Source organism: Amblyomma americanum, chromosome 2 (assembly GCF_052857255.1).
Source record: "Amblyomma americanum isolate KBUSLIRL-KWMA chromosome 2, ASM5285725v1, whole genome shotgun sequence".
In the NCBI taxonomy this organism is placed as follows: domain Eukaryota; kingdom Metazoa; phylum Arthropoda; class Arachnida; order Ixodida; family Ixodidae; genus Amblyomma; species Amblyomma americanum.
The window spans coordinates 45206274-45219989 of record NC_135498.1 but is presented as its reverse complement, the minus strand read 5'-3'; the positions used below and the strand labels follow the sequence as shown (position 1 = coordinate 45219989).

Below are 13716 nucleotides of genomic sequence, written 5' to 3'. Positions count from 1 at the left end.
GTTAAATATTGCGGGGCACTCATTGTTTGGAATGGAGCGGTTGTTAGTTTGTAAAGAAAGGGAACTAGTGTCACGAATAGGGAATATCTGCATGCTTCCAAAACTTTTTAGGATTAGTTTTCATAAGTGATGGAAGATCGTGTGTGAAAATATGGTGGTGGGGGTGTCGCCACCCTCCCAAAGCCAGAAATTTTACTTAGGAAAACCATGCTGAACCCCCCTTTTTTAATGAAAACAGTCCAAGAAATACATGTTTCAAATAGGACTGGACGTATTTAAGAATGATCCATAAATCCACCCATTGTAGGACTGCAACACAGCATGTTTCACATCCACAGATCTAGTTTGGTGCATAATATATATGACTGCAGCTTTTCAGACCGCTTCTAGAAGTTTAGAGGTACCCAGTGACTGCAGTATGTTCCACAGTGCTGTGAATTATTTCAGTGCTGTATTTCATGGTTAACGTGCAGAGCTGCAGCTGTACGCACCAATTTTCACTACTTGATGAAATACTAGCTTGTACTGTTACTGCATAGTAGCACACATTACCTGTGATCAACAATAGAGGCAATGAAAGTGAATTTATTGTACGTAATGAATTCATGGAATTATTTTTCTTCAACATAACCACAGGCATCATTGAAATTCGATGCACATGTGGATCCTCAGTCCACTTAGTGCTTTTTACAACAAATAACACTACCACAAAACATGGGCACAATAACCTTTTCCCACATTTTCTGTCAAAGCTTTTGCAAATATACTCTCAATCTAAACTGAATGCGTAGCGGAGTATTTCCATTTTTTTTCTGAGCATTTGTTCTCTTCTTTCTTCCTTAGCTTTTCTTTCTTTCTCTGCTTCTGCTTCTCTTGCTCCTTCCCTCTCTGCTCTTTTTTTGGCTTTCTGCTCCTCTAGTTGAATTTTTTGAAAAAATAATTCCATTTCCATCATTCGAGCCGTGCTCGGCCTGTGTCTTTTCTCAGGAACCCCATCTTGTGTGGCTCCTTGTTGATTAGTGTCCACAAAGGTCGCTTTTGAGGGCTCAAGGGGCAATTTCTGGGAAACAATGCCTTGGGCATCTCTGACAACCTCGGGCTCAAGGCTGTCGTCGAGCCACTTAATTTTCTCCAGTTCATCGTCAAAGGGTACATCTTGCGGTGAATTGCCTGACTTGTTGTTGCTGGCTATGGCAGTTCTTTTTCTTTTGCACACGGTCTTGTACCTGGTGCAGCACTGCTCTTCTGTTCTCAGTACTCCTAGAGTTTTTTTTAGCTCCATGGCAATTTTTTTGAACATTGCTTTTTGTTCCTGAATTTCTTCAGAGGCCCAACTTGTGCAAAGTATGTGGCGTATAAATCAAGAAGTAATTTAGTTTCTTCTGCCCATTCGCAGGTATGAGCTGGAAAAAGAGGCACTAATTAATGTCCAGCCATGCTCACAAGCATCAATGTTTAAGCAGGCTCGTTACTATCATGTACAATTGCATGGAAATAAACTATTATTATTATTATTGTTATTATTATTATTAAGGAAATACAATGTCCACATACTACATGTTCCTTGAAAGCCACTTGGCTCTGCCCCCTGAGTGTGGCCATGCAAGGGGCCAGGCCGTCCTTCCACACCAGGAACTGCACTGGTGCAAGAAGTTTTCTTTCTTGTTGATTACAGTGCAAATCTTAAATGAACTAGCAAGAGGTTGGGTGCTTAAAGATTTATAGTAGCCAGTCTATGACTGGCCAAACAAAGTAGATTGCTAAAAGATTGAAGGACACAAACAGTGTGAAATAAAAAAAGTTCTATGTTTGTACTTAAATTTAAATCAAATATCTCACCAACTGTAAACTTATAAATTAAAGAGTGGAATCTGGTACAAGGCACTAATCCATAAAATCTATCGCATCAAGCAGTGAGAGACTCAGTTAGCACCCTTCAAAGTAGGTTAGAGCACACTAATTTCTGGTGACACCACCGCATTACCAACCTCTGCTCCTACCTCTGCAACAATATTCACACAAAAAGGTTGAGAGGGTATTCTGGACGGTCCAAATATATAACGCTACGATCGATGCGATATGAAGGGGTGTCTATAGTAATGTGAAGATGCCTTAACGACAAGTATTTCGATTGTGACCGCTGATAACTTTAGCGTCGCACACCGCACAAGCAGCGCCGCAGATAAGGGGCTGCATCTGTCAGTACCACAACGACGTAAGCAAACCAAAGGATAGAGCCTCAGCGGCTACCCTGCTCCGGCCGTTGCCCCAAAAAGAAGCTGACATGCAGGGTCTGCTTGCAATCGTTGCGCGAGGAAAGCAGTCGGTACACACTTCATGCCGGCTGACAACATATGACTGAGTAAAAAATCTAGCTGGGCGAGTTGCTAAACCGTGTCGCACACACCGTAAGCCGTACCGTACCGTAAGCACTCAGCAGACATGCGATATATATTCATTTATGAACTTACCTAGAGCATAACTGTGCTTCTCGTTGCCTACGAGGTTCACCAAAATTCGGTGCACCTCAGGTGTGACATAAACAAAGCGACTGGTAGGTTCCATCGCGAAAGAAGTGCCTGCTCACCGCTATACTCGCCGCATCTCGTCGTCTGCTTACGTGTATTTTGGCGCCGAAATTGACAGACCTCACCTTCCGGAACCAGGACTTCCGCTGCGCCCTCTACATGTTCCACTGGTCGACAACGGTCCGATATCTTTCACAATAGCAGCTTCTCCCCTAAGGGCGACTGCTTCTCCACATAAATTCGTAAACCACACACTTTTCAAACAACTTGTGCAATCCTCTTTCTCCTCCATTGCATCATCTGATAACTTCGATCGCGCTAACCAAGTTCTCGGTTCCGTGTTAGGGGCCTCTGAGCGTTCCGTGTTCACGGTGCAGTCTGCCGTCAAGAACAAACAGCCCTCACTGTGGTGGAATGATGAATGTGAGAGAGCATATCGACTTAGACAAGCTGCCTGGAAAACCCTCTCTCATAACCACTGCCCGCGGAATTGGATAAATTACAAACATTTAGCGGCTTCACTTAAAATGACATTTGGTAAGGCGAGCTAGGGAGGAGTACAATGCGAATTTTAACAGTTATCTATCAAGGCCTAATAACCGCAAAGCTTTGTACCGATTCATTGAACGCAGCCATAAAACGCCGACCTCATGCTACACAGTCAGTGGTGTTAACACCCGAGGATGCAAAAAATCAACTTGACCAGATAGCACAAGGCCTTGCTCTGCGCTTTCAAGCGCGGTCGGTGGTTCCATTCGTACTATACCCCCTCCGCACGCAGACCTCACTGCGGTTACACCCTCTGAATAATTTTCCAATGTTACTGGCCTCAAACCTGCAGCTCCCGGATGAGATGGGATCTCTATCGGTATGTTGAAGTCTCTTGTGGAAGACTTTACCTCGGATGTATTGCATTAGGTTAATGTGTGTGTCACAAAGTTCATGCCTGCCCAGTCCAGCTTTGACCTTTGTTTCCCAGAAACATGTCGCGGAGCGGCGTCGACGACTTTTTCCCCCTCCCACGCGGGGGAACGGCATTCTCACCATAGCGCTGGAGGGGTCACTCAAAACTACTCCCTCCCCCCCCCCCCTCCTAGCATTGTTGCCATACAGGTGGCAAACGCTTGCACGTGTTGGGAACAGCAGAAGCGGACTGAATGCCCCGCCACTGTTCGCGGCCCCCAATGACTCCTCGTGGGATTAAGGCATTGTGCCGACCGAATTCTTTCGACATTCCTTCATGTGTTCTTTTTCTTTCATTTTGGGAGCTGCATTCCTCTGTGCGTGGCTCCTGAAGAGTCTTTTTTTTCCTGTGTTGTTGTTTTTTTCATTCTTTGCCATGCGAACGGGCGACGGGAACGCCGCGCGCTGGCAGTTGGTCTGGAGATTTCGATGCGTGCGGTCGTGAGTGAGGTCAGCCAGGGAAGTGGTCGGCAAGGAGCCTAGGCGGAGATCTGACGTGTAGAGTTCGGCGACGGTGGTCCCGAAGACGCGAGGCCCAAGTTCGCCCGTATCCGCAAGCCCCCATCAGCCCCGCGACGAGCAACCGCAGCCCGACGCTCCCTGCGACCGGACCTTGCCACTCCGCAGCTAAGCCATCGTTTCTCACCACTCACTTTAACTCTCTTATGTTTGTATTTTTGCTTTCTGTGTTTCTCGTTGTAATCCTTTGTACCGTATTTCCGTCTCGTGACATTTTTGTATAGCAATCGCCCTGATGTTTCTTTGTGTTAATTGTTGTGTTAACGTGTTCAATTGGTGCTTGCGTTATTTGCGTCACGTCAGTGTACGGCGCTACCTTGTCGGGCATATTGTAATACTTGGTTGTTGTTTGCCTAATTAAATTAATTCGCTACGGAACTTGCCTACGCCTCATGCCTCCGGTCAACGACTAATCAGGCGTGGCTCCTATCGCCGGTCAGCAGTCGAATCACAATCTTTCGCACGCGGGGTGGAGAAGTTTGTCGCTCGTCCCCCTCCGAACTTACGGAGAGTGCAGTGGTGGGCAGGTTGGCCCGATTAATTGTAACTTCGGCGCCGACCAACACCACAGCCGCCCACGATATCTTGACAAACTGGCGTCCGCGACAGGACTTGCTGACCACGATTGGCCGTGACCTCGAGGCATAGCGTTCAAGTAATATCTCACGTACTGTCAGAACTGAGAACAAAGAACCGTTGGTGCAATGGCAGAGTTAGAAAAAATAATTGCTCTCGGGAAGCAGCTAGGCTTCGAGGGGGTCGCCCTCCAGGAATTCCTCAGAGATGAGCGCGCGAAACAGCGCGAGCAAATGAAAGAAGAAGAGCAGCGGCTGCGCGAGGAGGAAGAAAGGGACAAGGCGCGCTCCGCTCGTCGAATGCTCGAACTGAACGCTGAACTACAAATTCTCCACGCGAGAGGCGAGGGTGGCGGGAGCGCTGGTTCAGATTCCCCTTCGGTTCAAAGCGAACCTACATTGCGTTTCACGGTCGTCAGTCCACATAAGCTAATGGCGCCGTTTAACGATAAAACGGACGACTTGGAAGCCTACATGACACGGTTCGAACCAGTCGCAGAGGCGCAGAAGTGGCCGCGAGACCAGTGGGCTACTGCCCTTAGCACGTGCCTTGCGGGAGAGGCGTTGAGCGTTTTTGGCCGCATGCCGGGAGCGGATGCGGTAGACTATGACAAGGTCAAGCGAGCTCTTCTGCTTCGTTTCCGCTTGACGGAGGAGGGATTTCGACAGAAGTTCTGGACAGAAGCCCCCCACGAGCACGAGACCCCGTCCCAGTTCTTCTCCCATTTATAGAATTGCTGGGAGCGGTGGGTACAGCTCTGTTCGTGCGAGCAGACCTACGAGGGTATCAAGAGCCTCCTTTCGAGGGAGCAGTTTCTAGAGAACTGCACGCCGTCGGTGGCTACCTTCCTGAAGGAGAAAACGGCGGGCGATCAGAATGAGCTGCTACAAAGGGCAGACAACTATGTCACTGCTACGGGGTCCACATACTTTGGCCGGCGTGAAGTGAAACGTGAGGACCGGCCCGTAGACAAGTCCTCCGACGCTGGCCGCAAAGGCCACCAGGGAAAACCACCACCCGCGGCAGTATCATCGACACCACGCTGCTACACTTGCGCGCGACCGGGGCACGTCGCGGCGCATTGCAAGGAGAGCCAGAGAAATCCTGAGCAGGGCAACCGGGCACGCCCTGGAGCAAAGGACCTGTCGGCCTGCATTCAAAACGGCTATCTAGAGCTGAAAGATGGCCAGTTCCTGCCAGTGGTGAACCTCGGCAGGGCCCAAGATTCCGGGGTCCTTCCCGTCGTCGAAGGCCTCATTGCTGGGCAGAGGATAAAGGTGTTGAGAGACACGGGGTGTAACATTGTTATTGTCAACCGAGACCTTGTGACAAAGTCCCAACTTACTGGCCGACACCGAGCCTGGTGGACCGCTCGGTCAAAACGCTACCCGAGGCGCGAATTCAAGTTGACACACCTTACTATAGGGGAGAGGTGCTGGCCGGATGTATGGAATCGCCACTGTTCGACCTAATTCTCGTGAATATCGACGGCGCCAGGCATCCGTCCGAGCCCGACGCGACTTGAATATGACCAGGCTGATGGCCACCATGAAGAAGTTGTAGCCAACCATGACCCATCGCAACTGCATGGGTTCCCGGTTCTTCATCAGAGACGGGCCCAGCACCTTGACAAAGTAGGCGTGCGACAGGCAGATCGTAAGTGTCGGCCAGGGACTTTGCATGAATAGCCATTCTTGCACCCGGGAGGCTCCGCTCTCCAAGGTTTTGTTGTAAAAATCCTGTATTTCGTTTAGCAGGTGGTACATATTGAGACACTGGATGGCCGACGGACAGTCCACAGTGTCAGAGGTGAAACACCGATACCGGGTGCCACTTCACGAGTCCTTTTCCCAAGCATCTCACCCAGAAGAGCCGAGCACCAGGCCGGGAGAATACTTGTACCCATTAAAAACCGGTGGGTACCCGGCGGCACTGGGGATCGAACCCAGCACCTCCCGAATGCGAGGCGGATGCTCTACCACATGGCCACCGCTTCGGTAAAAAGGGGGCCACAAATGGGCTTCTACCGCACGAGGCGGATTGAACGTTGTTGACGGCGGAACTTATCGCTGATCCATCAGAGAAACTGTGGTCAAGACCCTTTTCCCAAGCATCTCACCCAGAAGAGCCGAGCACCAGGCCGGGGAAAATCTTGTACCCATTAAAACCGGTGGGTACCCGGCGGCACTGGGGATCGAACCCAGCACCTCCCGAATGCGAGGAGGGTGCTCTGCCACAAGGCCACCGCTTCGGTCAACTGTGGTCAAGACCCTTTTCCCAAGCATCTCACCCAGAAGAGCCGAGCACCAGGCCGGGGGAATAGCCCTGAGTGTCGAAGGGGCCGAAGCGGGTGCATCGGATCCCGTACAGGGACAGCCAAGTGCCCCGGACGAGGTCGCACCCGCGGCGGCCGTGACCACCCGTCAACAGTCCAGGCAGCAATCGTCGGAGACGTTCCGCAAGTTACGAGTACCAACCGCGATGGCAGAAGTCACCCCGACGCAGATTAACCGAGACCAACAAGCGGACGAGACCCTCCGGCGTTGTTTTCAGATGCAGAGGGAAAGGTCCGGTGCAAGGGAGGGGCTCGTACACCTTTTTACTAAGAGATGACATGCTCTATCGCCAGTTCCTATCAGAGTCAGGCTCGGGTACTTTACAGCTGGTTGTCCCCTTTCAGCACCGAAACAAGGTTCTCCGCCTCGCGCACTGCGGACTGATGGCAGGTCATTTGGGGCACAAAAAGACTTGTGACCGCATTCTGGCTGATTTCTTCTGGCCCGGCGTGCATGGTGACGCTAGTCGGTTTGTGGCGTCGTGCGACAGCTGCCAGAAGACAGCCCCACGGGGATCAGTCAAAAAGGTGCCCCTTGAGAAAATGCCTCTGGTTGACACGCCGTTTCACCGGGTGGTTATCGATATTATTGGGCCCCTCAAGCCCACAACTCGGAAGGGGAATCGCTACATCATGACGCTAGTCGACTATGCGACCCAGTTCCCAGAGGCCGTCGCCCTGCCCAGTATCGAGGCCGAGCGGGTGGCCGAGGCTCTCTTACAAATTTTCGCCCGAGTGGGTGTTCCGGAGGAGATGTTGAGCGACCGAGGGTCGAATTTCACCTCGGAACTCATGGCAGAAGTGGGCCGTCTGCTGTCTCTTCGCCTGCAGACCACCTCGCCCTACCACCCGATGGCCAACGGCCTCGTGGGAAGGCTCAAAGGAGCGCTTCAATTTCTACCTCTACGGCAAACGATTCACCGTCCAGACAGATCATCAGCCACTGAAACGTCTGAACGAGGCTCAGTTTATGAATTCACGGCTGCTTCGCTGGGCGCTGCTCCTACAGGAGTACGACTTCGGGGTCGAGAGCATTGAGGGAAAAGATAACGTCGGCGCAGACTACCTCAGCCGGGTGTGAATAGCCATGGGGTGAACTAAACGCGTTGCGACGGCCCAGTTTCACCCTTAGCTAGACATTTCTTTTTATTGTTATTTTGTGCATTGTTGGTAGTGTTTTGAAATGTTATGCAGCGCAAAATGTTTTGCGTGTGGTCGTGTTTCAGTGTTGGACTGTTACGACCGAATGTGCAATGTCGAACTGTTTTGACTAACTGGGACGTGACTGCGTGAGGTGTGGCAGTGCGTGAGGCGTGTGTCGGTGCGCTTTCCTGCCAGCCTTCGTGGAAAACTTGTGATACGACGAGGTGGTGCGCGCTGGTGACAGTTATGTGCGCGTCTTTCATCTGAGGTGGCTTGTCCGTCAGGAGCGTGTGTGCATGCACGAAATTTGTGTTTTGTTTGTGAACGTTATTGAGAATATCATTCTTTTCGTGGGGGTTGTGTCACAAAGTTCATGCCTGCCCGGTCCAGCTTTGACCTTTGTTTCCCAGAAACGTCGCGGAGCGGCGTTGACGACTTTTTCCCCCTCCCCCGCGGGGGACCGCCATTCTCACCATAGCGCTGGAGGGGTCACTCAAAACTACTCCCCCCCCTCTCCTAGCATTGTTGCCGTACAGGTGGCAAGCGCTTGCACGTGTTGGGAACAGCAGAAGCGGACTGAATGCCCCGGCACTGTTCGCGGCCCCCAATGACTCCTCGTCGGATTAAGGCTTTGTGCCGAATTGTTTCGACATTCCTTCATGTGTTCTTTTCTTTTTGGGAGCTGCATTCCTCTGTGCGTGGCTCCTGAAGAGTCTTTTTTTTCCTTTTTTTTTTTCATTCTTTGCCATGCGAACGGGTCGACGGGAACGCCGCGCGCTGGCAGTTGGTCTGGAGATTTCGGTGCGTGCGGTCGTGAGTGAGGTTAGCCAGGGAAGTGGTCGGCAAGGAGCCTAGGCGGAGATCTGACGCGTAGAGTTCGGCGACGGTGGTCCCGAAGACGCGAGGCCCAAGTTCGCCCGTATCCGCAAGCCCCCATCAGCCCCGCGACGAGCAACCGCAGCCCGACGCTCCCTGCGACCGGACCTTGCCACTCCGCAGCTAAGCCATCGTTTCTCACCACTCACTTCAACTCTTTTATGTTTGTATTTTTGCTTTCTGTGTTTCTCGTTGTAATCCTTTGTACTGTATTTCCGTCTCGTGAGATTTTTGTATAGCAATCGCCCTGATGTTTCTTTGTGTTAATTGTTGTGTTAACGTGTTCAATTGGTGCTTGTGTTATTTGCGTCACGTCAGTGTACGGCGCTACCTTGTCGGGCATATTGTAATACTTGGTTGTTGTTTGCCTAATTAAATTAATTCGCTACGGAACTTGCCTACGCCTCATGCCTCCGGTCAACGACTAATCAGGCGTAGCCCCTATCGCCGGTCAGCAGTCGAATCACAATCTTTCGCACACGGGGTGGAGAAGTTTGTCGCTCCTCCCCCTCCGAACTTACGGAGAGTGCAGTGGTGGGCAGGTTGGCCCGATTAATTGTAACTTCGGTGCCAACCAACACCACAGCCGCCCACGATATCTTGACAGTGTCCCTGGAGAGAGCTTGACTCCCTCCTGAATGGAAAATTACGAAAATAATCTTAGTTCTCAAAGATCCAAAAAAAGGGTTCTGTAATTAATAACATTCGGCCGATTTCCCTCTTGTCTAATTTAGTTAAACTTATTGAACGCATTGTGCACAGCCGTCTTACAGATCACGTTCTTGCAATACAAGCCTTCAGTGCTTCTCAGATAGGGTTTCGTCGGGGGTGCTCGATTTGGACCGCCCATTTAGATTTGGAAAGCATAATTACGATTGCAATGGAGAAGAAAGTGGTCGCGGCTTTAGTCACCTTGGATATCGCTAAAGCATATGACAGCGTAGAGCATTCGATACTATTGAACAAGCTGGCCGAAATTCGGCCGCCTTTTTACATTCTTGCATGGGTTCAGGAATTCCTAAAAGAAAGGAATTTCTTCTTTTCTGGCGGTTCCTTTACTTCCGAGACGTTTTCACAGACTAGGGGTGTGCCTCAGGGTTCCGTACTGTCTCCGTTACTTTTTAATATACTTGTGCGAGATATACCAATTCAGGGTGACGTCAAAGTGTATGTGTATGCGGATGACATCGCCTTTTTCGCTTCTGCTAGAGACATTCAATCACTCTACCAGCTTTTGCAGGCCTACGTCAATGCACTGGAAGTATGGCTGGGCAAGTTACATTTAACTCTCAACATGAACAAATCTTCCGTTCTCATTTTTCCTCCAGCGTCCCCTCTTTATATGAGTCTACAGTATCGTGGCGCCCAAATCCCGCAAGCTGAGTCCTTAAAGTACCTAGGTGTAATTTACGACCTTCATCTAGTCTGGCGACCTCATATCAGAAGTATAGTCTTAAATGGTGAGCGAGCTCTCGGTCGCCTTATGCGAATTAGCAATAGGAAATCTGGTATGCGCAGAGACACTCTATTATTTCTCTATAAGACTTACGTAAGACCAATTTTGGAGTTCGGTTGCGTTCTGTTCTCCGGTTGCCCTAGATATAAAATTCAACCTCTGGTTCTTTTGGAGAGGCGCGCTCTACGCCTTTGCCTGGGATTACCAAAATCAATGGCGAATTGTGTCCTCTATCTGGAAGCTCGCATACGGGACTTGAACTCTCTTCCAGCTTCTCACAGTGCGCACCTTCTTACGGGGACTTGAGACAATGCCTGGAGTGGCTCCTCCAATTTTTTTGACTAACCCAGCTTTCTTTCTAGATAAACATTGGCCGATTTACAAACTGCCTCAATTTGTGTTTACCGGGCACCTTTTGTCTAGAATTGCAGTCTCGCTCAGGTCTGTGCAATGCGTCAGCAGTTTGCAGGCTGCACCAGCTGTTTGCTTCGACCATATGCTGCCGCTTTATGCAAAGCACTTATCTGCCAACGTGCTAAGCGGTCTCCTGGAGGAATATCTGTTGCTGTATCCAAGCCATGCTGCAATTTTCACAGATGCCTCTCAACAAGGCGAAAAGGCAGCAGTAGGGGTTTCTTCACACACACTAGATTGGAGTTAATGTTTCCGGGTCCCTGACTATACACTAATTTTCGCTGCAGAATTTCTCTCTATTGGTTTGGCCCTTCAAAACGTTCCCAGCAATATTTCTCAAGTCATCATTCTCTCGGACTGCCGCTCAGTCTTGGCGGCACTAGAAAGCTCGCAAACTACTCTCCTGTACCGATCCCTAATGTACTTTGTGCCATGTCATGTCCTAGGGGTGCGCTTTCAGTGGATCCCAGGGCACTGTGGCATTACTTCAAATTCGATGGCCGATTTCTTATCGAAATCAGCCATCAATGGCCCTGTTGCCCATGTCATTCCGAACCTCGCCCTTCTGATCATGTCCCGTTATGAACATTCACCATTACCTGAGCCATGAGCCCATCCTTGGTACAGCGGATTTCGAACATTTGAAATTCCCATGGAACATATGTACGTTACTGCGCATCAAGACTATGTGAGGTTTCCATGACGCTGCTGCGCTGTAGGATTCCTCGCCTTAATCTATATTTATGCCGTTCTGGGTTCACGCCGTCGAATCTATGTGCGTCATGCGGTGACGTTGAAACGATAGATCAATTCATCCTCTAGATCTACTGCCGGCGGTTTGCACGGCAGAGAATTCAGTTTTTTGGAAAATCCTCTCGCTCAATTAGGACTTCCGTTTACTCTTCCCGTCCTCCTCTCCTTCGGCGCAACTGTCAAAGGACATGCCATTTGGCCGGTGTGTCAGCTACTACACAAGTATAGGAGGTATTCACTGAGGCCGCGCTACCAGATGGCGCGAGCGTCGCCGCGGCAAACGCGCCATATTTGTGGTCGTTTCACGAAAGCTCGCGCTGTGTCACGGTACGCCGTGAGGTACCCGGCCTGTATTGTTAGCGATCTGTAACATCTTTGCACGTTGTTAAATGCGCCAACGTCCACTTTTCTTTGTGGAACGCTTATTGTGCATCAAGTTTGCAGCAGAATTCTGTGCCGTAATTTAACCGAGCTGTGTGCCGCAACTCGGCAGCAAAACTGGCCGGTTGCATTGCACGCAAGAATGTACACGACTTGCCGCTTTTAATATCAGTTCATAGCTGTCAGCTACTCATGCAGGACACATGGTGGATAACACAGCACATGATTGATTACCCATATTCCTAAACGGACGCTGCAGAACCTCATATTTCCAGCGGCTGTAGTCCGCGAACTGCCGAAGCCTCATTGTTTCAGCAAAAACGCATATTGCGTCATAGCTGCTTTATTTACGCGATAAAATGGTCGAGCAAATACTGTCATGCACTCGCAGCACGAATGGCAGACATAACAAGAATGTTTTACAGGTTTTATTGTAGAAACGTAGCGTTGCTTCCAGTGCACAAGACCTGGAATCTGTAGGCCGGTTCGCAGCAACGCGATGTGCAGCGATTCCACTACATTCAGTAGTAACACGTCACTTTCAGCAGACAGAGATGACAAGTTAAGCTAGCTAAACGAACAAACACTTTTAACTACTCACCTATGTGAAAAACGGCACTTCGGCCGTCGGCACTCTCAGCACGGATGTGGGGTCAACCGCTTGTCAAGCAATTGCACACTCTTATAGATTTGCATGCTTTAATTCCTCGACCTGTCGGCAAAATTACGCCGTGCACAAGGCGGACTTTAATATGGGTGAATTCAACGCACGGCAGCCGTCTTGTAGTACGTCGCACACCACGCCGGCACCTGCACATTCCTACGCGTCGACGTTTTCACAAAGTGTAACATTTTCAGCGTGCCCGCTCTTTTCTGCTTCGCGCAGTTCACGGCGTATCCACTCAGTCACACGGTGTTACCGGTCGGACAGAAATGATTTGCGCGAGACGCTAAATACACTCACATTTCACACATCACAAGCGAGGTAAATGCTGAGGCTGCCGCGCGCGCGACCACCAACATGGCGAATGCCGCGCCGGCCACTAGCACCCCTTGCGGATGACGTCAAGTGAATACCTCCTATATCATTGAAACCGGGAGATTTTTGTGTTAACTTCTCGATGCCTTTTCTTCCCGCTCAAAATGATTTTCTTCTCAAAATTTAGTTATTCTACTCGCACCGCTTTGTTTCCTTGATTTCTATTCCGATTTCCTTAAGCTCTCTCAATATTCGTGATTTTCCTATTTCACTCACAATCCTTTCAATTTATCAGCCGCTTGACATAAACCTGGATGAGATTTTTCCTGTTTGAATCTGCACCAAACCCTGGCCAATCCGATACCGTGGGTATGTGCCATCGTATTTCAGGCAACAACGGTCGCTGTGCTCCGAGGCGGTTTGGGGCGCTCTTTAGCGATTCGAGCGCCTCGCTTTGGATCCACAAGTGGAATTCGCCGTAAGAATAAATGTATCCCATAGAGTGCGCTTTCATTCGTCGCCACGAGATGGCTGTAGCCATTATAACGCTTCAATGTTGTTGTGTATTGTTTCTCCATCACACACAGCGTCGCAACGGTCGCAAATATTGGCTTGCTTTGGCGGTTTCGCGCCAAAATTGTAGATGCTGTTGCTTTGTTTCAGACAGTCGAGATTGTGTGACTCAAAGGTACTGTGTGGCCGGATTTCTAGCGCTTAAAGCTTAAACGAGCTCGCTTTAAAGCTTGTAAAATGGCTGTCGAATGTTCTGCCCGATTCTATCCGCTTTATATCG

The 13716-nt window shown here is 49.9% G+C and overlaps 1 protein-coding gene and 1 pseudogene across 5 annotated transcripts in view; one reads left to right on the top strand and one right to left on the bottom strand.

The window, feature by feature from the left end:
* Positions 1 to 13716, top strand: part of LOC144121143 (uncharacterized) — an 82782-nt gene that overhangs the window by 54720 nt on the left and 14346 nt on the right. Inside the window, exon 1 of one of the 5 annotated variants that reach the window (XM_077654133.1) lies at positions 13493 to 13611. The exons of the other annotated variants lie outside the window; for them this stretch is intronic. The gene's annotated coding sequence lies outside the window, so the exon portion shown is untranslated. Of the gene's footprint in view, positions 1 to 13492; positions 13612 to 13716 lie in introns of those variants that run through there. 5 annotated transcript variants of the gene reach the window in all.
* On the bottom strand, positions 637 to 6268 carry LOC144118310 (uncharacterized; annotated as a pseudogene).